Source organism: Zosterops lateralis (assembly GCF_965231275.1).
Source record: "Zosterops lateralis genome assembly, chromosome: 5".
Taxonomy (NCBI): Eukaryota; Metazoa; Chordata; class Aves; order Passeriformes; family Zosteropidae; genus Zosterops; species Zosterops lateralis.
In genome coordinates, this window is record NC_139766.1 from 3,273,805 (window position 1) to 3,296,716 (window position 22,912).

General features: G+C 49.6%; 1 protein-coding gene across 2 annotated transcripts in view; it reads right to left on the reverse strand.

The window, feature by feature from the left end:
- PTPRA (protein tyrosine phosphatase receptor type A) overlaps positions 1–22,313 on the reverse strand; it is a 115,107-nt gene extending 92,794 nt beyond the window's left edge. For both annotated transcript variants that reach the window (XM_083861404.1, XM_083861405.1), the window contains exon 1: positions 22,220–22,313. The gene's annotated coding sequence lies outside the window, so the exon portion shown is untranslated. The remainder of the gene's footprint in view (positions 1–22,219) is intronic.
- Positions 22,314–22,912: the final 599 nt, after the last annotated feature.

Genomic DNA, 22,912 nt, shown 5'->3' on the forward strand with positions numbered 1-22,912 from the left:
TCACTGTGGCCAGGAGACTCTTGCAGAGGGTGTTTGAAACTCCCAGGGCTGCCAAAAACGTCCAGTCAAAGCCCAGTGAGAGCTCATCCACCATAAACCCACCCCAGTGAACCGCAGCCTTGCTCGGTTGCCTTTCTGGGTGAACCCAAAAATCATGAAAGCAAAGACCTCCCAGCAATTACACCCAAAAGGTTTCCTGTCTCTGCACGAATCTTTGTTTGCTTTGGGTTTTAGTGGTAGATGGGAGCACAGACTACAACTTGTGGGAGATAGGTTATTGCTGCTAAAGCAAAGAGCCTTTTTCCTTCCCCCCTCCTGAACAGATAAAGCACTAAGAATGCTGCTCTGAAACAGCTTGGTCCTGCATTCACAGATGGCAGCAAAAATTAGCATTATTTATCAGTGGCTTTAGTCACTTTTTAAAAGAAAAGCAGATAAAGGAAGACATGCACCTGAATTAAGGCTCCTTGCCCTTTCTTTTGCAACTAATACTTTAAAATGCAGCAGGGAAAGAGCATTTTGCAGAGCTTTAGGAAACCACACTTAAAAAAAAAAAAAAAAAAAAAAAAAATCCAAAAAAAATTTACCCAAGAAGGAGAATGAAAACAAGCAGAACAATAAGAGTCACGGAAGCTTGCTCTGAGGAGACAGCTGGGAAGGTGAAAGGAGGAAACAAGCAAAGAAAACACATAGCATAAAGATAGAAATTAATCCAAAACAGCAGGAGAAGAATTATTAAGCCATTTTACATTCTTACAGCAAAGGAGATGTGATCACACAGTGCTGCTCGATGCCAAATGTAGCTGTGTTTGTGCACAAGTCACACCCCTGCAGAGGGCTCAGCCCAGCCCTGCACCTCCTGAGAACCTGGATCTCAGAATCACGGAGTGCTGGAGGTGAGAAGAAACTTCTGGAGATTTTCTGGTCCAACTTCCTGCTCAGCAGGGTCACACAGAGCCAGCTGCCCATGATTGTAGACAGGTAAATAAATGCTGAATATCCCTAAAGATGGAGACTCCACAACATCCCTGGACAATCTGTGCCTGTGCTCAGTCACCCTCACAGCCAAAACGTGTTTCCTGGTGTTCAGAGGGACCTTCCTGTGGTCACTGTGTGCCCATGGCCCCTTGTCCTGCCCCTGGCCACCACTGCCAAGAGCCTGGCTCTGTCCTCTCTGCACCCTCCCTGCAGGTGTTGGTGCACAGGGATGAGACACCAGAGCCTTCTCTTCTCCAGGCTGAGCAGTCCCAGCTGTCCCAGCCTTTCCTCAGAGCAGAGATGCTCCAGTCCCCTCACTGGGCTCTCCCAGTCTGGCCATGTCCCTCTTGTCCTGGGGAGGCAGGACTGGACCCAGTGCTCCAGGTGTGGCCTCACCAGTGCTGAGCAGAGGGGCAGGATCCTCTCCTGGACCTGCTGGAAGTGTTTTGTCTCACACAGCCCAGGCCACCACTGTCCTTTTTGGGCACATTGCTGCCTCAGGGTGAATTTCATGTCCAGCAGGATCCCCTGGTCCTTTCCTGTCCAGCTCCTTCCCAGCTGGGTGGGCCCAGCACAAATTGGGTGCCTGGGGCTGTGTGAGGAATTGCAGGGAAACAACAAATGCAGGAAAGAAAAACACTTGTAGGCATCTACAAAATCTGCTGTCAGACAGGGAAGCTCATCACCAAAGAGTTTAGTTCAGATGAAGGACAAATAAAAAAAGGCACAGAGAGCATCATATGATAAATAGGCATCATTTTCTCCAGCAGTGAAGCCTGTCCTCGCTGCAAGAACTTGCCATTTCCTCCCAGCACAAATGGATTACTCATGGACAGAGAAGTCGGGAACAAAATTAACTCTTGGAGCTCATTGTGTCCCAGGAGATGAGCTCAAGCCCAGTCTGCTCCTTCCTCCACAGCACACAGACCAGGAGCCTGGTGGCCTCTTTGATTGCTTCCATCACCACGATAATTACTTTAATTTTTAGCTTCTTGATTTTGGCAGAGATTCTCTTAAAAGCCGGAGGAAGAACAATTAAACGCGAGAATTAAGTGAAATAAGGTGCCAACAGGGTTTGGTGTCTGCCCCTCTTCCTTTAAGTGGGGTGGAAGATTAAGTGCTCGCAGCACATGGGCTCCTGAGAAAGCCTCCAAAGGGAGGTACCCTCAGAAGAGATCCAAAAAGCCTTTTTCTTTATAGAAACCATCTAGAACTTGCCAAAAAAGCCTAAATCCTGCAGGACTAGCAGGATGGAGCTTTGGCTTCAGCTCCCATGTGGGCTTAGCAGTACAAATCCACTTCCCACACCCCCGGGAGAAAAACCCAAAGCCTATTCTGTCCTTCCTGCAGTGCTGAGCAGCCAAAATGAGAGTCACTCCTCCCGAAAGTACAGAGTGAGCTGATTGATGGACTTACCAAGGAGGGAAGTTCTGGTCAGGGTCCTCTTTCTCAGGGTTTTCATGTGTTTTACATTAGGTATTCATTGGATCTGAAGAATCCAGAAGCACTCCTGCTGTACACAATGCTGAGAAGAGGGACCAGGACACAATTCCTTCCCTTTTATGTTATCACCTGCTCGGGTTTGAGTGGCAAGGAGGGATTCAGCACCTCTGTTCCACACAGCCAGACAGTGCTGCAGGTTTCTCACCAGAGATCAAAGCAATGGGAACCCAACACCTCCAACCAGCAGCAGCTCAAGAAGCTCCCAGTGTTGGCTGCCCAACAAGCCCAGAACCCTGGGATCATAGTCCTCATCCTAATTTTTTTTTTTTAAGAATATAGTCATCAAAAATTGTCTCTTGCTTGAAGGCTAACAGCTGCATGACAGCCACATTCCAAGTTTTCTACTCATTCATGAATTCAAGTCAGGCTGAGCAGATGCACCATTAAGTCCAGTTTCCTTATTTTTTGAGAACACATGTAATTATCCCCAACTTCAGAGACACAAACTACTCCTGGAGAAGTGACTTGTCAAACAACGACATGACAGAGGCAGCAACAAGAGCCCACTCACCCTGCCACTGGTCTTATGTCTCACAAAATAATTGCCTACCCACCCAGAACTAAAGGTTACAACTACAGAGAGAATGAGTCAAGCCGGAAAGACAAATTTAAAAAAAATGGGAAAAAAATGAAACAAAAAAAGGTTTTATGAAAACACACCGGTGTGTGTAAGACAGGAGAGAGACCATTCCTGCATGGCACCTTGTTTGCTCACGCTTTGTCTCAGCTGCCAACCACAAATTAAATACCTCAGTTAAAACTTTGCTCATCTGGTACCTTCAGTACTTAGTTAGTCACTAGAAACTGAACATCTGTTTTGCTTTGAGGCTTTCAGCAGTGACTCAATGTTATCTGCAGCGTTGGACCAATGAAGATGAGTATCCCTGAGGTTTTTTTTTTTCCCCCACACCCCACCCCACTCTTAGCAACAGGGTTTCTTGCTTTGGGGAGGAATCAGCTGATGAAGTTGGGTTATAAAATTGTTACAGCTTGACAGGAGTTGAGGAGGAAGCACAGGACACAGAGAAATTTCATCCTTGGTTGGAAACAACCAGGCTGAGATCCCCACCAGCGTGTACCTGTGTCCCACAGCTCCCTGGGATCGATACACCTTTGGCTCCCAGGCTCTGCAGGAGCAGCAACCTCCTGCTGTGTTTACAGCCAGCTCGATAAACACAACGCAATTAAAATCCCTCCAGCAACAACCTCTCAGTGTGTGCATCCCTCCCCTCACCCCAGGCTGTGAGCAATCCCAAAGCTTTATCTGGGATTTAACCTCCGCTGGCTCTGGGCACTGCAGAGAGCTCAGCATCACATCTTCATCAGCAGGGAAGTTCCCGAGGTGGAGGCGTAGCTCCGGGAAGAGGATGCAGCAGCAGGAAATATCCCAGCACCGAGGGACCCAATTAACTGGCTGATAGAAGACACCAGCATCCTTATTAGCAGGGTAGATGCTGTGCCTGCATAAAGGCTCGCCACGCCTGGGGAAAGGACTTCAAGGATAAGATGTTCTGAGTGTGTGTGTGCCAGGGAGAAGCCTGGACATGGTCATCATCTTGTCCTGCTGTAAGAGAAGGGATCTGGGCTGTATCCAAGCCAGCCCATCGTTAAAAGTTATTTCCCTGCCATGTGCACAGGGATGATGCTGCTGCTCCTTCAGCGAGTGGGAATTTTCCCTGGAAGGACATCAGAAAGCAAATCCATAGATCTTTCCTTCACCTCACCAAATGGCGGCTATAAAACAGACCCAGGTGTCAGAAAGGATACTCTGGTTGGCTTTATGGGGTTTCAGAGAGTCACAGAATACCCTGAGCTCAAAAGAAGCCACCCAGGCATCAAGTCCAGCTCCTGTTTCATCATCTCCCACCTCAGAGATGGGCACACACAGAAATCACCCAGGTTCTAAAGGACCTCCAAGATAACTGAGTCCAGTCTGTGACCCATCACCAGGCCAGAGCACTGAGTGTCTTTCCTTAAGCACCTCCAGGGACAGGGACTCCATCACCTCCCTAGGCAGCCCAGTCCAGTGTTTTATCACCTTTGCCAGGAAGAATTTCCTCCTAATGACCAACCTGAACCTCCACTGGAGCAGCTTGAGACTATAAGGGGTTCACTCAAAGGGCTTTATGTGATGAAAATTCTTACAAACACTGACAGTACACAGGGCGAGGATGTGCTACCAGGACAGAACCATCAGCACCCAAAATTCTGATCCCCAGAGCTCACAAAACTCCTCTGAGTCCTCTCCCCAAAGTTTTTACACTGCTAACACAGACCACAATGAACAAGTGCTGCCATGCAACTCTCAGGGATTCAAACTGGGCTCCTCATCAGAGCCTCTGCAGGCAGCAAAGCAGCAGAACTGGTTTGGAAAGGAGAAAAGGAAAGAAAACACAGATGACTCTGATAACATGTCTAATTAATAAAGCATAAACGAGACGGGCTGGTTCAGGCTGCGCGTCCCATCTGCTCCGGCTTCAGTCAGGATGGTTCCCATCCCCAAAAACACTGGTTTCCATGCAGATATTCCCACATGCTGACAAAACAAAGATGTGCCTTCAGCACCCCAGCACACACGCTCTGCTCTGGCATTCCTGCACATCCCTGCGTTCCTTTCTTTAGGAAAAAGGGATCAACGATAAAAAATGAGTGCCCAGCATGCAAAGCATGGTCTGGGACAGCAAGACCATATCCCAGAGACCAACGACAAGAGTTTGGTATGAGTTTGCCATAACTTCACAGTCATCAGTCCTCTGTGACCTAACCTAAACCAGGAGACCTACCATTAAAGCTTTACTCCAAACCAGTTAATATGTTTTATTCTGTTCTGCTTTAAGCAACTCTGCAATCAAGTTGTGTGAGTTTCTACAGTGTAAATAAAGATTTATTTGAGGACCTGACAGCTGACCTGACCAAGTCAGCAGCTAGAGTTATGATTCTAGAAGTTGAGGTTCGGACAAAGTCTTGATCTCTGTGTCTTTCTGGTCCTCCTTTCGAAAAAAATAAACAGAGAAAAGACACACAGTAGAGTCCCAGTAGTGGGAAACATCCAGACACTCTCACAAATGTGCACCCAGGCCCTAAAAGCTTCAACAAAAGGAAAAAGGGAGAAACAAAAGGGAGCAACAGGAAACTGGTGGTCAAGTGGTGCTGATAGTCCTGGTGCTTTTTGAGGACAGGCTGACTCATTCTCCCCAGCTAAAAAAACCAAACAACACCAACACCAGCCAGTCTGCTGGAGGTGGGAGTTCATGGTTTTTTCAGGCTTCATTGCTACAGGTGGATTTAATGAAAATGGAAACCTTTCAGGGAGGGTAAACCCTTCAGAGGCAGAGAGGAAGTTACAGTCAGTTCTGGACAGGCTTTCCTGTATCACTTCATTCATGGCCACACCAGCTGCTGGCACCTGCTCCTGAAAAGCCAGCAAGAGTCAGGCCCTGAAAAGATAATCTGTTCTATTCTTTTTCAAAAAATGGGATTGAATGAACAATGTTCTATTGGGAAAGTCCACACCACACCTCTAATGACATAGAAGAATGAAACCAGCCAGCCAAACAGGGAATGCCAAGGCTTTATTAGAGGAAAACCTTGAGGAACTTGGATGCACACAAACTCATCTCCACATGAGATGCCAAGATCCTGCCACTGCCTTCATACTAAAGAGCTGTGAACATCACAAAAGTCTGATCTGCACTTGAGGAAGCACCAGGGACGATGTGCCATGGCAGAAGCATCCCTTGCCCAAGCCACTGGGCTCCAAATGTGACTTCCTTCAACACTGCTACATCCAACCCCTGTAGCTTACTGCAGCCCAGCTCCTGCCTCCACACCCCTTAAAATCCAACAGCAATAAACAATGGGGAGCTACTGCTTGTAAATCAGTTGCCACATCGAGGCATTCACACATCACAATGTCAGAGGAACAACAACACGGTGATGGTGAAACCCTACGGCAGAGATTTGTTCTCCAGACTCAGAACTAAATGCAGACAGTACATGTGGGTGGCTGGAACTTCATCCCAAGAAAGCCAACCAACACAGGAAGCCTTAGCTGCACTGGAATAGTCAAGATTTCAGGCAAACTACTTAAAAGCAAGCATTTCTCCTCAGGAAATGAACAATGAGTTGCTGGAATACTGGAAGCCTTTCCTCTGACAGAGAGCTGGTTACTGAGGAATGGAGCTAACTCAGGTACAGGCACAAAATAAAAGGCAGAAGTTGAACTGGAACTTGCTGACTAAGCTGAGCTGGGTCAGGGGGGGCAGGGGAGATCCGGGCAGCAGCCAGTGCTCTGGAATAGGCACGGAAACAAGTTTCCACGGGAGCATGTTGCTTTAAAGTCAGCTGTATGAGATCATCTTGTCCCCTTGAGTATGTTGTTTCCTAATGTTTTGCCCAGACCAATCACAAATGTCAGAAGCAATGGTTGGGTCTGTTGGTTTGGGTTTTTTTTGGTTTTTTTTTAGATTACCTTGAGTCCCCGCAGAGCCTGTCGAGGATGAGAATTGTAGACCCTGTTCTGTCTTTCGCATTACAAATGCAATTACCTCTGCAGCCTGATTGCAGTGTCTCCTGTCAGAGTGATTCTTGCAAGAGGCTGAAAGAACAGCTTGCCTTTCAGAGGGAGTTAGGAACAGTCCTGCGAGTCCTTCCGTGCCCTGTGGTCACGTGTGGGTGAAATTTAAGAAAAACATGTTCACTCCCAAGGGAAGAGCATCCCTTGGAGAAAGCTGCTCTTACAGCCTTCTAAAAAGGATGTGATGATAAAAAGGATGTACTTTGCCCTTGCAAAGTACAAAATTTCCTGGGCAAAAAACCGATTCTTCTTGTTTTTCAATCCTCTTACCCAGATAATGAAGAAAAAATTTCACTGTAAGATGATTTTGAGATGGAAGGGACAGTTTGGAGATGGACAGGCTTGTCCTACCTGGATGAAAGAGATGTGGGATTGAGCAAAGCAAGAGATAACATTAAGGTCAGTTGGGATTCCTCTTTCTAAAGGCACCAAGCATCTTGGATTTGCCTCTTGGATAACTGCAAGTGGAAATTAGCACTACAAGCTAGAAACATCTGGAGATAGGGTGTTAAACAAGATAGTGTTGGCAGGTCACATCTGGTTCCCACATTTTCACTTCAGCCTAACCAGAGACAGGAGTCAGGCACGCAGGACACCAAACAGAGCTGGGAATTCTGTGGTGGATGATCACACAGGACACTGCCACCAGGTTAGAGCTCCCTTTTCCTCACCTCCCACCCCAAACACTCCCAGAGCCCCCCGTGCCAGGCTCTGTGTCAGCCACAGTGGGACAGCTCGTTTGCCAGCTGCCAAAACTCTGGCCAGGACAGGGTGCTGCACTGGAGCATCACATTCATGCCAAAGTAAGCAAGGTGAGCTGCTTCATTCATCACCAGATGTGGTACAACAAGTGCAGAAAGGAGGGAAGAGAAAAATAAACTCTCCAAAACAACACCATCTTACATCAGCTCATCCCTGCCATGAAACAAAGCTCTTGGCACCTTTGTTTCCTTTTGGCACCAGGGCACTGGCACTCCCTGCTCAGCCAGGAGCTAACAGAGGGGCCAATGCTGCTGCTGGCCCCAGAGAACACCCAATTTGGACAAAACAGGGGTTGACCCCCCCAGTTATTAAGCAGGAAGTGGGAATATTAAGTGCAGATGTTAATGGTGAAAGAGGCACAGCTGACACTGAGGTGAAAGGGAATGTGGAGGACAGGACTGAAAGAGAGTAGGTGTGGATTGGATATTAGGGAGAAATTATTCCCTGTGAGGGTGGTGAGGCACTGGCACAGGTTGTCCAGGCTGTTCCATCCCTGGAAGTGTCCAAGGCCAGGCTGAATGGGGCTTGGAGCAATCTGGTCTGGTGGAAGATGTCCCTGCTCATGGCAGGGGGATGGAATGGGTTGGTCTTTAAAGGTCCCTTCCAACCCAAACCATTCTGTGATTCTGTGACTAAATCACTGAGTTCAGCTCACAGCACTTGAAATCAAAGATCACAAAGTTTCACAGATTATTATTAAAAATGGAAGCCCCTGCAGGACATTTTATCCTAGAAAAAAATTAAAGTGTTGCTTCCTCAGCTGCCCATTACCTAAAGTGGGCTGAATGAGCCCTCACTTCTGAGGGAATAAATCCCTTTTGGACCAAGCAATAGGGAACTGGCATGGGGAGTTCAATTAGACACATCAGACCTGTTCTCCAAGCAAGACACTTCAGGCTTTGGGCATTTCAAAAGCCAGCATTTCTCAACAAGCATAGAAACACCAACTCCTCCTTTTACTTCACATCTGTCCCCTTTTCCCTGGGGACAGCAGGCAGCCTGGTGTGACACAATGGCAATAACCCCAGTCCCTCATCAGGCACCAAATCTGTGAGCAAGGCAGGCTTGGATAAATGGGAGGAGGGTGGTGAGTGAAGGAAAGTTCATGGAAGAGAGCTTGCAGAAGACAGGAATATTAAAGAGTTTCAACTCTGCAGCCAGGAAACTTAACAAATAGGATCTTTGCACTCAAAGCTGCTGAGAAACAACCCTACCCAGAGGAAAGAAAAATAACAGATGTGAGAATTAAGTGGGCAAGTGTTTGGTGTGTGATTTTGTCTACCAAGACCATTTAGGGGACAGGTTTTCAAAAGCTGAGGATGTTTGTGGCTTTAAGACCAGGTTGGATGGGGCTTGGAGCAAGCTGGTCTAGTGGAAGGTGTCCCTGCTGGTTGGGATAGATGGTCTTTAAGGTCCTTCCAACCCAAACCATTCCCTGAACAGCAGCAACACTTGGAAGCTCCATGGCATGAAACTTCCGAGGTGCCTGTTCAATGTCACTGGGCTCTGACAAAATTCAGTACAAACAAAAAGGTTTTTCTCAAATCATTGTTTTTTTTTTGTTGCTTCCAAAATTGAGACCTGCACAAGCTCAGTGCCTCCATCTGGCACATCTGGATGCTGCATTTCTGTGTGCTGGGGCACAGGGGGAGAAGGGAGGGTTTGGCAGCTGGAGGCTAAGAGGGAAGGAGGAGACAATCCAAAAAGCAAGACATGGATTTAGCTCTAGAACAGATAGGATGGACCAAAATTGTGCCCAAAAATAAATTCAAGTGGCTCTTATTAGCAAGAACAGATTTAACCACCACATTCATTTTCAGTTCCTCTCCCCCAAACCATCATTCCCAATGTTCCCCAGGCCTCTTGTTTCTCCCTGGAGGTAGATCCAAGGAGCCCTGAAACCTGGGCATAGCTCAGAGCGGATATTTGGGGTCAGATCTAGGATGGAATTGACTGAGAATCTCTGAGGGAAGAATGTATCTCAAATGCTTTGAAAGCTTTGGAGTGTTTAGTCAATGTTTTGACTGTTTCAAAGTAAAATCAGGGCCCAGCTCCTAAAAATACATGAAGTAAAACCATCAGCAATGAGAAAAATTGATTCTAAGGTAGCATCCAACACCACAGTTTGACAGGGTCATTTGGAACTGCACATCAAGTGACCACAAGCAAATTGGGGTAGCCAGAGATGCCTCAGAACTGGCTGAAGAGCCACAAGAGGGTCACTGCAAGAGCTTCCTACAGGAAGGACACAAAATACCATCCTGTCTTTGGCAAAAGCCACTGTTATCTGAGAGCTGCTCCAGGGATGGAACTTGGCAGCCCAAGTGCAAAGGTGGGTTTGTGCCACAGCACCTGCCAGAGGCCACGCAGCCTCCCAAGGCTTGACACAGGACTGGTGCTCCAAAAAACCCACCAAAATTCATTAATCTGGTGGCTGAACTCTGAATCTCCCCAGAGCAGAGCCTGCAGGACTTTAAATAAGGATTCCAATAAGGACAGGGAGAGACATGGAGGCCTGAGCTCTGCATTCCAAGTGCTCCCTTGGAAGGTGGTCACAGCATCCCAAAGGAGCTGAGCTGCCATTTGTCACCTCCCCAGCAAAACAATCCTCTAGAAGTGCCCTGTGCCAACAGCCCAGTCCTGCTGGTGAAGACAAAGCTCAAGGAATGCTTGAAGAGACCAGCATCAATTCCTGTAACAGGCAAAATAGAAAAAAAAATGTAGAAGTGGCAATCCTGTTCCTACCCCTGGGCTTGGGATTTGATGGCAGGGCTGGGAGCCCCATTTTGGAGGGGGGACATGGAATGAATTGCCATGACCATCCAGTAAACAGCTGAAGTGGCACAGAAAGTGCTGGATGTAGGATGGGATCAGTCACAGCTGTGATGAGCATGGCAGAGATGACCTTTCCATGTTGGATTGAAACCCCTGGAGTAACAGCTGTGCACCTATGGAAGCTGCTACTGTGCTACGTGTCCTTCATTAGTTAATTACTGACATTTCTGCAACTCCACTGCCTTAATGAAGCAGCAGGGGAGGGAGAATTCAATATCAAATATAAGGCAGCAGTCTCAGCTGGGCAGCAATACCTTCTCTGGCACAGCTGGGTGGAATTTCAGGGCTCCAGGAACTCAAATTCCCTTAAATTTCTTGGCCTGTGGGACACTGAACAGTTCAAAATTAAATCCCCCTGCACACACAGAGCATGATGAATTCCCTAAGAGAATGAATCCTTAAAAGCTTCAAAACATAATTTTAAAGACTGTCTCCCAAACTGAGCCAAATTGTAGCTGGTGAGATTTGCATCCTCCAAACAAGAGAAGCTGTGGCTGCCCCTGGATCCCTGGAAGTGTCCAAGCCCAGGTTGGACAGGCCTTGGAGCAACCTGGGATAGTAAAAGGTGTCCCTGCCCATGGCAGGGGGTGGAACCAGATGGTCTTTAGAGTCTTTTCCAGCCCAAACCATTCCATGACTCAACGATTCTATGAAACTCTGGCATTCTGGACAGCAAAAAGCAGGAACTTGTTTTGTGCAGCAGAGCCCGTTTAAACTGATTAAACTGCAGGACTGGTGTTCTAGTCTGCTGTGCTGCCCAGAGGCTGCTGTCAGGTCACCTCCAGTGAAGCCACAGTCACCAAGCCAGGCCTCACCTCACAAGGACCTCTTCCCACAGCAGCTAAACACACTCATCTCCAAAGATCCCATGGTGGGAGCTCTGCATCCATTCTACAAAAACAAAACCATTCCAAATAACCCATGCCAAAGCAGCTGAGTGAGTATTGAGCAACTGCAAAGTTCCTGGCTTCCTAAAGACACTCATGATCTTGCAGTAACTTCAAAAAAACCCACAGTCAATTCCTGGGTTTGGATGTGGAGGAGCTCAGTTTTCCCAGCACTGCTGAGGCTGCCTGGCTGCCCAGGAGCCCTGGCTGAAATTTCCAGCCAGTTATCACCAGACCTGGCGTGGCTCATCCCTGAAGAACATTTTCCCCCCCAGGACTTTCCACCTCTCCCATCCACTTGTAGCACAGAGTTCCTCGTTCTCTGTCCACCAGTCAAACAAGTGCAATTGTCAGGGGACAAATTCAGTTTCTCAGCCTTGAAGTTCAAAAGAGGGGTTTGTTCAGTGGCTGGGCTTCCTGGCTTTGCTCCAGGGGAGGTTGGAGAGGGAATGGAAAGGGGTGTTTTTGGAGACCCTAATTACACACGGTGTAATTCCCCAGTGAAAGGCAGGCTCAAAGCTCTGCCAGCATCCTGCCTACAATTCCTCTTGCACTTGGGACTGAACCATTTTCAAAAATGATAAGCAGAAATGACCTGGATGACGAGTGAAGGGTTTTGTTCAAGTTTGCAGAGAAAAAGAGCCATGAATCTCCTACCAGCTGCTGAGCTTGTGTCCCATAGGAGCCAACAAATGTGGCTCTGCAAGACACTGAGCACCCTGAGACCCCCTTGATATGGGCAATGGAGCTGGGGAAGGGTCTGGAGCACCAGGAAAGGCTGAGAGAGCTGGGAAAGGGGCTCAGCCTGGAGAAAAGGAGGCTCAGGGGGGACCTTGTGGCTCTGCACAGCTCCCTGACAGGAGGGGACAGCCGGGGGGGTCGGGCTCTGCTCCCAGGGAACAGGGACAGGAGGAGAGGGAACGTTGTGCCAGGGGTGGTTTAAATTGGATATTTGGGAAAATTTCTTCATGGAAAGGGCAGTCAGGCATTGGAACAGGCTGCTCAGGACAGTGTTGGAGGCACCATCCCTGAAGGGATTTAAAACCCGTGGATGTGGCACTTGGGGACATGGGTCAGTGGTGGCCTTGGCAGTGCTGGGGGAATGGTTGGACTCAATGATCTTAGAGAGCTTTTCCCACCCAAATAATTCCATGATTCTATGACATACATGGGAATGCAGACCAAGGAGCACCTGGCAAGATCTGCCCCAGCAAAGTGGTTCAATAAACAATGAACTTAAAGCTCCACCTAAAACCCCCTCTGTGCTGGGCAGAGAGAGGCACTGCAGGGAATGCAGCAGCTTTGCAAAGGAAAAAAAAGAGCTTGCAGGGAATGATGCCGGGGCTGCAGCCCCTCCATGGAGAAACCACCACCCTCACAGCTCGTGCCTGCTCTGGAACCTGCTGCCAGCTCACCACAGCCTCCTCCTGCTGCAGCATCCCAGCCTTGGGCAACGGGGCAGCATCAGATGCTCCATCCCATGCTGCTCGCTCAGCAGTGCCTGGGAGGAAACAGGGACAGAGGGCTCCCAGGTTCCCCTTTTCTGGCCACAAACAGGAGGAGCTCCAGCTGAGGATGTCTCCTTTTAAAGCAGCTCCCTGCGTTTCACAATTTATCTTCAAGTTTCTACAAGAAGAGGGCAACATATGGGAAGTTACATAAACTCGAACAACCCCCACAGAATATCCTGGAAAAAAAAGGCAAGTACCTCTGCACAAGCATAGAAGTTGCTCTAAAACGTTTTAAGGAAAGTGAGGAGTAAATCCTTCATTATGCCATGGATAAAAGCTGGACATAAGAAGCAGTATCAGATACTCAGGTGCCTCCACAGCCTCTCCTGGGTGGATGAGGAGAAGTGTCACCTTTGTGGAACATGCACCTACAGCACTGGTTTTGCACATTTATCACCAAGAGTTCCCCTGCAGCCCTGGCTGAGGGACATGAACTCCCACAAGGACCCTCACAACAGCCACCAAGAGGGATGAAGACATTTGGGAGAGCCTCCAAACCATCCTAAATGCTGATGGATCCAAGGTGAAAAATGCTCAGGCAGCCATCAGGTTTGTCATCCCTTCTGGATGCCGGCTGAGGAGGGGATGAGAAATGTGAAAACATGATTGTACCTTTTATTTACCTCTCAGGAGAACAGAGATTCACCTTAGCCCTTCCAAAGCTGCTTTTCTCTCTCAGCTAGCTTTTTCCTATTTTATTATTCCTGTTTTTATTCGTTTGGATGTTGGATTCTGGGAGGCCAGACCTGCACAGCCAGAGCTGAAGCACAGCCCCAATTCAAGCACTGCAGGGCCAAAGATTTCACCTCCATTTCACCTGCTGGAATCAAAAAATAACTCCCACACAAGCACTGAAGGCCAAGACAGGTATAGAAAGATGATAAATGAGTTGGCTGATTACAACTCCCTGACAGAAGGTCGGAGCCAGGTGGGGGTCAGACTCTTCCTCCCAGGGAACAAGAGACAGGACAGAAGGAAACGGCCTTAAGTTGTACCAGGGGAGGTTTAGATTGGATATAAGGGGAAATTTCTTCACGGAAAGGGTTGCCAAGCACACTCCTAGATAAGATTAGAAAATAATTGAACCTCTCTAATCCCAGTCTCAGTATCTAGAGAAAAGCTGCTGCCACCAAGTCACCCAAAGATCCCACCCTGCCATTGGAACGAGAATGCAAATTTTACACGGCAACTGGGATTAAAAACATCCATTTGCCTGTAGCCAAATAGGTTTAAAGTCTCCTCAAGAGAAAATCTTGAGGATTATCCATGCTTTCCAATTTATTATTAATTTCTAACTCATCTCCGTTCATCTCTAATTCATCATTTAGGGCATGGCATTAGCGTCTGCTATGGAAGGGGTATGAAACTGCAGCATTTGGACTAAAGTTGTACTTCTGAGCTTTCAAGAGAGGCCAGTTTGCAAGAGAGTGAAATCCAGAGGCTCTGAGACAACACCATGTGTTCAACAACACTGGCAAACACATGTGAATATATTTATTTCCAGGCTCCTCAAACACATCCACCAGAGCTTCGCTTCTGGAACATGAGCGAGATGATTATCTGCTGGCGTGATAAAAACATGATTCAAATTGTTAAGCAGCAGGAAAAGTTTTGCATGGTGGTGTCTGCCACACACTATCACCAGAAAAAATTTATGGTACCTCAAGACCTGCAGGTCAAGAGCCAGGATATTCCTGTCCTGAACGTGGTGCCTGGAACGGGAGGCTGCGCTTTCCCAGAGCGCTGCTGGAATCTTTATAAACCACTAAAATGCTTTTTTAAAAAAAACTCCCAAACCCACACACACAAAAAAGCAAATCCTGTTCTTCATATTTCTCCTCTTACTCAGTGAGATTTTTCTTATTTGAGGGTTCCAGCCTTCTAGAAAGCTCTAACAGCATCGGGACTGGAAGATCTGTTCCTTTTGCTCCTGGTTTGGCTGAGCAGCCAGACCTGAGCTCCTTCCTGGCTTTTTTGTCCCTGCCTTGGTTGGTCATTTCTTCCTCCAGCCCTATTGCTCCTGCCCCTGGTGCAGGGCTGGGTCTGCCACTGGGTGTATCAGAGTTTTTTGGGGATGGAGTAAGAGATGCCTGACTGGAAGCAAGCAGCACTTTGAGCAATCACACTGGGGCCAGGAACAGATTTCCTGGCTGCAGAACCTTCTCTGACAAGGACCATGATGACATTTACTAACACAAATTAGTACTACCAGCCCTGAGGTTGTGACTGAAGTGTTTGAAATCCCTAGAGGAGGAACTGACACACTGCCTCTAAAAATACAGGTGGAGAGCAAGGGATGGAGCCACACATTCCCAGGGATTCCAGGAGGATTTGCTGTTTAACTGCCAAGTTCACCACTGTGGCCTGAGTCCAGAGGATGGTCTGGACCAAGGTGATCTGACAGATGGAGCAGCTCTGCTATGAGGAAAGAGAGAACTGAGATTGCTCAACCTGGAGAAGGCTTTGGGATGACCTAATGGGGGTCTTCCAGGATCTGAAGGGAGCTTGTAGGAAAGATGAAGACAGACTGGGGCAGCAGGAGAAAGGGGAATCACATTGAAAGAGAGTAGGTTTAGATTAGACATTAGGAAGAAATTCTTCATTGTGAGGGTGGGGAGGCCCTGGCACAGGGTGCCCAGAGAAGCTGTGGCTGCCCCTGGATCCCTGAAAGTGTCCAAGATCAGGCTGGACAGGGCTTGGAGCCACCTGGGATAGTGGGAGGTGTCCCTGCCCATGGCAGGGGGGTGGAATGAGATGATCTTCGAGGCCCCTTCCAACCAAACCATCCTGTGATTCTGTGATTCCATTATCAGTGTTCCCAGAGGACAAGTGAGGATGGCTGAGTGTCAGCTTTGGGGAGAATCTCTACAAGTTCCCCCAACTCCCTGGGGAAGAGCTTGTGAGCACAGACCCAGGGAGACATCCTGCCCTCAGCAGTCACACCAGGAATTGCTGCTCTCCTCAGCCTGGAGCAAGGTCACCACTTATGGGGTGGAGCCCTGGGGTTTAGATCATCAGAACAATCAGAAATTATTTCAAAACATCAGGCATGATATGGGAGGACAGTCATCCTAGGGGAGGCTGGTTCAAACCCAGAACAATCCAGTGCTGATTGATTCACTGCTCAGACCTGGATCCAGCCTTCCTGTCACCTATTACTTAACTTGGATACATAAAACCTACAAGTTCCAACAGGCCAAACCCTGTTTTCCACAGAGTTAATGCTGCTGCAGCACCTCCACAATGAACTATAACACACCTTTACTGATGGAGTTTGGATTCCCAGGAAGTGTCTTGGACCCCCAAGTTATGAATCCAAATCCTAAAACTCTGTCTAAGCAGCACCAATCAGCCAAGATGGTCAGGTATCAAAGCAATGAAAGCCCATTTTCTGCCAGCTGGGTTTTCCAGGCTGGGATCTCCCATTTCCACTGCCTCCAGGACTCATCCTGAAGAGATGTCCATGGATTCAGTGCTCACAGCCCCACCAGCAAACACTGAACCTACCAGAATTAAAAAAGGCAGCTGGGAGACAAGCAGGAGAGATCCTGCCTGCAACAGCTTCACACTGGAATTCCTCTCATACTTCCTGGGTAGACCAGGAAAGATGCTCTGCACCTCCCCTTCTTCAGACATGCAGGGATTTGGGGCAAGAGAAGGGATTTGGCTGGTTTCCCTTCCCTACACAAAGGAAGGCAGAGCAGGGATGTCTTCCTGGAAGGACCAGAAAATAGCTGTGGATGGAGTCAGACTGCGGGGCAGGATGAGGAAGTCCTCGTTACTTGCAATAAAAAGGTCTCAAGTACTTGGCTGGGGCGCCAGGAATCCACCAGCAGGCCAGGCTGGCTCAGAAGCAGCTTTTCACATCAGTGTGGTGAGAACATTTCTGTTTATTTGTTCCTCAGTGTCAGCCAAGAAGGAAGGAGGTGCTGCTCCGTTCCCCCCTCACTGCACTTGTCCTCAGCTCCCTGCAACAGCAGAAGGCTTAAAATCCATGACTCCTCCACCTCCTGCTCCCTCCTACCAACCTGGAATGTTTGGTCTCATGGACAGGTTTTAATTTTGCTTCAGAGGAGGGATGGCACAGCACGACCTGACTCACACTCAGAGGTTATGCTCTTGTCTGCTCCTCTGAAGTCAGAGAACTCTTGTTTTCCATCCCAGGCCCAAATTAGTGCTAATTATTCCATGCAAAATGGAGTTGCTTCAACAGGAAGGAATTAGGACAACAAATTATTCTGGAATAAAGAGTCGCTGCTGCCTAAGCAAGTGATCTGTTTGCACAGAGAATAAAAGGAGCATTCTCAAGGTCAGGCTGGATGAGGCTTGGAGCAACCTGGGCTGCTGAGAGGTGTCCCTGCCCATGGCAGGGGGCTGGAAGGAGATGAGCTTTAAGGTCCCTTCCAACCCAAACCACTCTCTGATTCCCTAATTCTTCCACAGGTCATTTGGGGAAAAAAGCAGCCCCAATTTTAAAAATATTTCCAACCACCATGATTGTTACAGCAGACACCAGGATTTTCTGCATGACCAATACACCAAAACCCAGCCCACACTCAGGTGTTTTAACTGCCACCATCAAAACTGCAGCAGCCATAAACACAGAGGTACCACACGAGCAAACACAGCACGGAGGGTTTGACAGCCCTGGCTGATGCTCTCAGCCAGGAGAGCCTGATTTTGGGGCAGGGAGGGAGGGAGGGAGGTGCAGGCACACACCCTCCTGCAGCCTAAAGGAGGGTTTCCCTCCATGGAGACACAACCCTCAAACCTGCAGGACATGTGGCTGTGGAGGTGCATTATTTGAATGCCCTGGCATAGAATCGTGGAATCACAGCATGGTTTGGGTTGGAAGGGACCTGAAAGAGCATCCAGTTCCAAACCCCAGCCATGGGCAGGGCTACCTTCCAGGAGACCAGGTTGCTCCAAGCCCTGTCCATCCTTGGCCTTGAACATTTCCAATGATGGAGCAGCCACAGATTCTCTGGGCACCCTGTGCCAGGGCCTCACCACCCTCACAGGCAAAAATTTCTTTCTAATATCCAGTCTAACCCACTCTCTGGCAGTGGGAAACCATTCCCCTTGTCCTGTCCCTCCATCCCTTGTCCCAAGTCCCCTCCAGCTCTCCTGGAGCCCCTGTAGGCACTGGAAGGGGCTCTGAGGTCACCCTGGAGCCTTTTCTTCTCCAGGTGAACACCCCCAGCTCTCTCAGTTTGGCTCCAACCCTCGGAGCATCTTTATTGCTTCTTCTGAGTCGCTCCAAGTCCTTGTTGTGCTGAGGATCCCAGCCTTGGGCACAGCACTCCCCACCATCACCTCATCCCTGCACAAACACAGCAATCCCCTTCCCAGAGGGGCTGTACTACCAAGCACCTCACGCTGCAGAAAATTCCCATGTAAAGTAGCATGGAGCAGCTGTGGAAAGCAGCACTGCTCTCATGGGGAGTTCCAGGACCATGGTGGGAGCCTGGAGATGACATGAAAGGCCTCCTAAAGAGGTGAGGCAGACAAAAGAATGAATGAGCTGCCTCTGCACTAGTGCCTGCCCAGATGTACGTGACAGTGACAATGTCCATGGATCCCATGATATGTTTCCCAGGAGCTTTGGCCACGCACAGAAGTTTCAAGTGCTGACAGGTACCACAGCTGACAGTCCAGCCACGTGAGCTGCATCAGAGAAAAAAGGGTTTCCAGAGTATTTGTGAGTTTAATGAGAAATGAACACTCGTGATGAAAGCCACTCTACCCACTTACAAAAACTGGAGACATCAGGAAGAACAGGATCGCACCAGCCTCCAGCAATACCTAGGACTAGCTGCTCCAGAGGAAGATGCAAGAAATCATTCTGGACAGCTCAAGAATCACTTGCTTATCGCTAAATCTCTGCATAAGCCCTTCAGATAGTGATTAAGCACAATGGTTCATACCCTATATATTAAATATTAATCCTCCCTAATGTGACTGCTGATGCTCTGGTTATCCAATTCAGATAACCACACACCCCACTCCTTTTCCATCCCAAACCACGTAAACACGATGAACAAAACCCAGCAGTATCCTGTGATCCAGCCAGAGCCTCCCTGGGCTCTGAGCCTTGAAGCAAACCAGCTGGATCCCACTGAAATCAGGGGGGAAAGAGTTAAGAGCAGGAGATGAATCAGCCACTGCTCTAAATGCGGACATTTCCTACCTCTCCACTCAAGTGTCTCTTCCTGTCCGCAGGCTTTGGGGATGCTTACGGACCTGGTTGCCTTCAAATGACTTCCACCTCGAGAGGAAAGCCCGGGGATTTGTTTTATTTCCAGAGGAAAATGCGATTTGTGAATGAGCCCAGAGAGCAGCTGCCAGGGATGACCGACCTCCTGCCCGTGTCACACCAAGAGGGGAGACCAGGCAGCAGATGGTGCCACTCCTGACCCTATGGAAGCACTACAGGTGCCCTGTTCCACAAAAAATATCCCACCCTGCTGCTCCCCAGTGTTTTGAGGCATCACACGGACTGTGACAGTGACACTGGCTCAGCCAGGCACAGCAAAGGTCACACACAACCTGTGCCCTCCCCACTGGATTGGGATCCACCACCCTGCTGGAAACACAGAGGGTTGGAGCAGAACAGATGTAGGCTGGCAGCAGGAGGAGACAGGGAGAGAGGGAATTCAAACACGAGGAAGTTGATGTTGGACATGGACCAGTGGCACAGAGATGCAGTTATTTGTGAGGGATGTTTCAGGAAGGCAGGGCTGTGTCTCCTTAGTCTGGGAACAAAACCCAGCAGCATCAGCATCAGCGCCCTGGAAACGGGAAATATCTATTCCAGCACCTCCCAGGATCCCTCACTGCTTTTACAGAATCCCAGAGTCATTTAGGTTGGAAAAGACCTCCAAGATCATCACCTCACAACTCCAACCTGTGACCAATCCCCACCTTGTCACCAGAGCAGAGCACCGAGTGCCACATCCAGTTGTTCCTTGGACACTTCCAGGGATGATGATTCCACCATCTTCAGCCAACTGCAACCAACCAGTAGCTTTAACCAACTGTTTTAATAAAGAACAGGCAAAAACCCTGGAGCTTCCTGCAGGCACTCCCCCAGAAAGCTCTACAACAGGGATGGAAAGAAACACATGGAATGGGAAGGTGACAGTGCCCGTTTTCTGCCCAGCACCCAGCTGGGGAGTGTGTCTCCCCAGCATCCCCAAGTCCTAAGGGAGCTGTGGTCCCTGCTCCCCAAAAAACATCCTGGCTCTTCACCCTGGCCACAGCAGAAGCCATCGGGGAGTTGGCAGTGCCATGACCATCCCTGTGATCCCATTCCTCCTCCCAGAGCTCCACATCAAGCCTGTTTCCCAATCTTTCTGGGAATAACAGCATGAATTTGCATCTGATGCTCGACAGAGTCAGACAAATCCTCCCTGCAAACCTGGCTGCAGCCCCCCCCGAGCACATCCTTCCCCTCTCTGCCACCGGCTGCTGCAGCAACAGGAATTGAAATAAAGATGAAAAACTCCTGTTGGGGCCACAGTTTTATTTCCTGTCGTTTCTAGAACTCCTTGTACAGGAGGAAAAAAAAATATTTAAATATTTCCAAGCATCCTGCATGCTCTCAGCAAGCTCCCCCCAAGCCACGGGCAGGCACAGAAGGGATGACTAATTTTTTTTTTCAGCATAAGACGCTGCAGAGAGCGTCCTGTGAACAAGCTCAGTAAATTCCTGAGGCTCCCGGCGAGGACTCCACACCACTCCTTGCGAAACTTCCCAGCTGGAAATGAAAAACCAGAAAACATCCCTTTCTCTCCCCTCGACAAACAGAGGTTGGGATTCCTTTCGCGACACTATTTGGATTTTTTAATGTCAGTCCATATTTAGCAGGAGGGAAAAAAAGCCTCCCTTCCTTCCTGTCACATTTTCCACCCTCGATGACATCCAAGATCAGAAACAAGCAAGCGCTGGCCGAGGAGGGAGGATGCAGCTACCCGAGCGTGGGAGAGCTCGGAGAGGGGCAGCACGGACATTCCCATTTGGGATTCCCGTTTGGGATGCGAGGAGGGGACACACCCTTCGAGGAGAGGAAAGAGCCAGTGAGAAGGGGACAGAACCTTGAAGGAAGAGACAGAGCCCTCGGACCTCACAGCAAGAAGAGTGTCCCTTCCAATGCTCCAACACGGAGCATCTCCCAGAGGAATGGCACAGGGAGCAGCCAGGCCACAATGCCCCAAGCTGGAATATCAGTCCCAAAAGAAGCCTTTGGCCACTGGTGTGGTCTGGATCTGCCAAGGGCTGTGTGGTCAGACTGTGGGTCAGGAGGGCTCCTCACTGACCAGAAGTCCCAAAGTCCTGAGTGGAGGTGTCCAGGGAGCTCGGCCATGCTGTAAGCAGGGCGGCGCTGGGTGGTGCCAGGAGATCCTGGCCATGGTGGCCCTGCAGCTGTTTTTGGGGTCTTGGAGGGGTGTCCCCAGCTTGGATCCCCGTGGGTCGCTGCAAACCCACAGCTGGAAATCCACAGAATCATAGAATGGTTTGGGTTGGAAGGGACTTTAAAGCATATCGTGTTCCATCCCCTGCCATGGGCAGCGACATCTTCCACCAGCCCAGGCTGCTCAGAGCCCCATCCAACCTGGCATTAAACACTTCCAGGGATCCAGGGGCAACCTGTGCCAGGGCCTCGCTATCCACACAGGGAAGAATTTCTTCCTAAGATCTAATCTGACCGTACTCTCTTTCAGTGTGAGGCCATTCCCCCTTATCCTATCACCCCAGCCTTTTGTAAAAACTCTCTCCATTTTCCCTTCAAGTACTGAGAGCCCCCCATTAGGTCTCCCCGGACTCTTCTCCTTCCAGGCTGGACAACCCCAATTCTCCCAGCCTTTCCTCGCAGGAGAGGTGCTGCATCCCTCCCATCAACTTGCTGGCCTCCTCTGGCCTCGCTCCAAGGGAGCAAATCCAAGAGCCACAGCCCGTGATCACTTTTAGAACATTATCACTCACAAATACACCAACAAACAGGCAAACCCCAAACCCCAAAGTTCAGCATGGGGCAGGGCGGGGATGACCCAACTCCACGGCCGCGCGTGGGTCGCGCCCCCCGCCCCTTCCATCCCCCCCGGGGCACCGTAACGTCACCGTGCCTGTCCCCGGGGGGGGTCACCTGCCGCCCCCTCCCCGCTCACCTGCGGCCGCTGCTCCCTCGCCGGCTCCCGCCCAAACGGCTCCGCTGCGAGGCCGCGGCGGCCGCTCGTAACCATGGGACGGCGCAGCGGGGGAGGAGGGGGGTTCGGGGGAAGAGGGGAGGGGGATGTGAGGGAAGGGGAAGGGGTGCGGGAAGCCCCCGCCGCCCCTCGGGGCTCTCCCGGCGCTCAGCGGCGCCGCCGCCGCCGCCCGCCCGCTGCCGCCGCCATCGTGCGGCTCCGGGCCGGGGGCGTGGCCGGGGCGGGGCCAGGGGCGGGCCTGAGGGGCGTGGCCACGCCGGGCCCCGGCGCGGGGCGGTGCTGCCCCCTGGTGGCGCGGAGGCGGCACTGCGCCCCCTCGAGCCCCCTTCCCAAAATTCAGGTCATTAATTACATTAACTAATTACATATTAATATGTATCAATAATATTTACTATTTAATATTAATAATTAATATTGATACATATTATTTACAAATTAATTACAAGCAAAAAGTTTTGGTGGGATGCTGTACGGGAAAGGCAGAGAGGGGCTCTTAAAAAAGAGCTGCGGAGACAGGGAAAGGGGTAACGAGTAGAAGCTGAAAGAGGGGGAATTTATACTGGATATTAGGAGGAAAATTTTTTGCTGTGGTGATGGCGAGAAGAGGAACAGGTTGTCCAGAGAACAACGCTGGAAGTTTTCAAAGCCAAGATG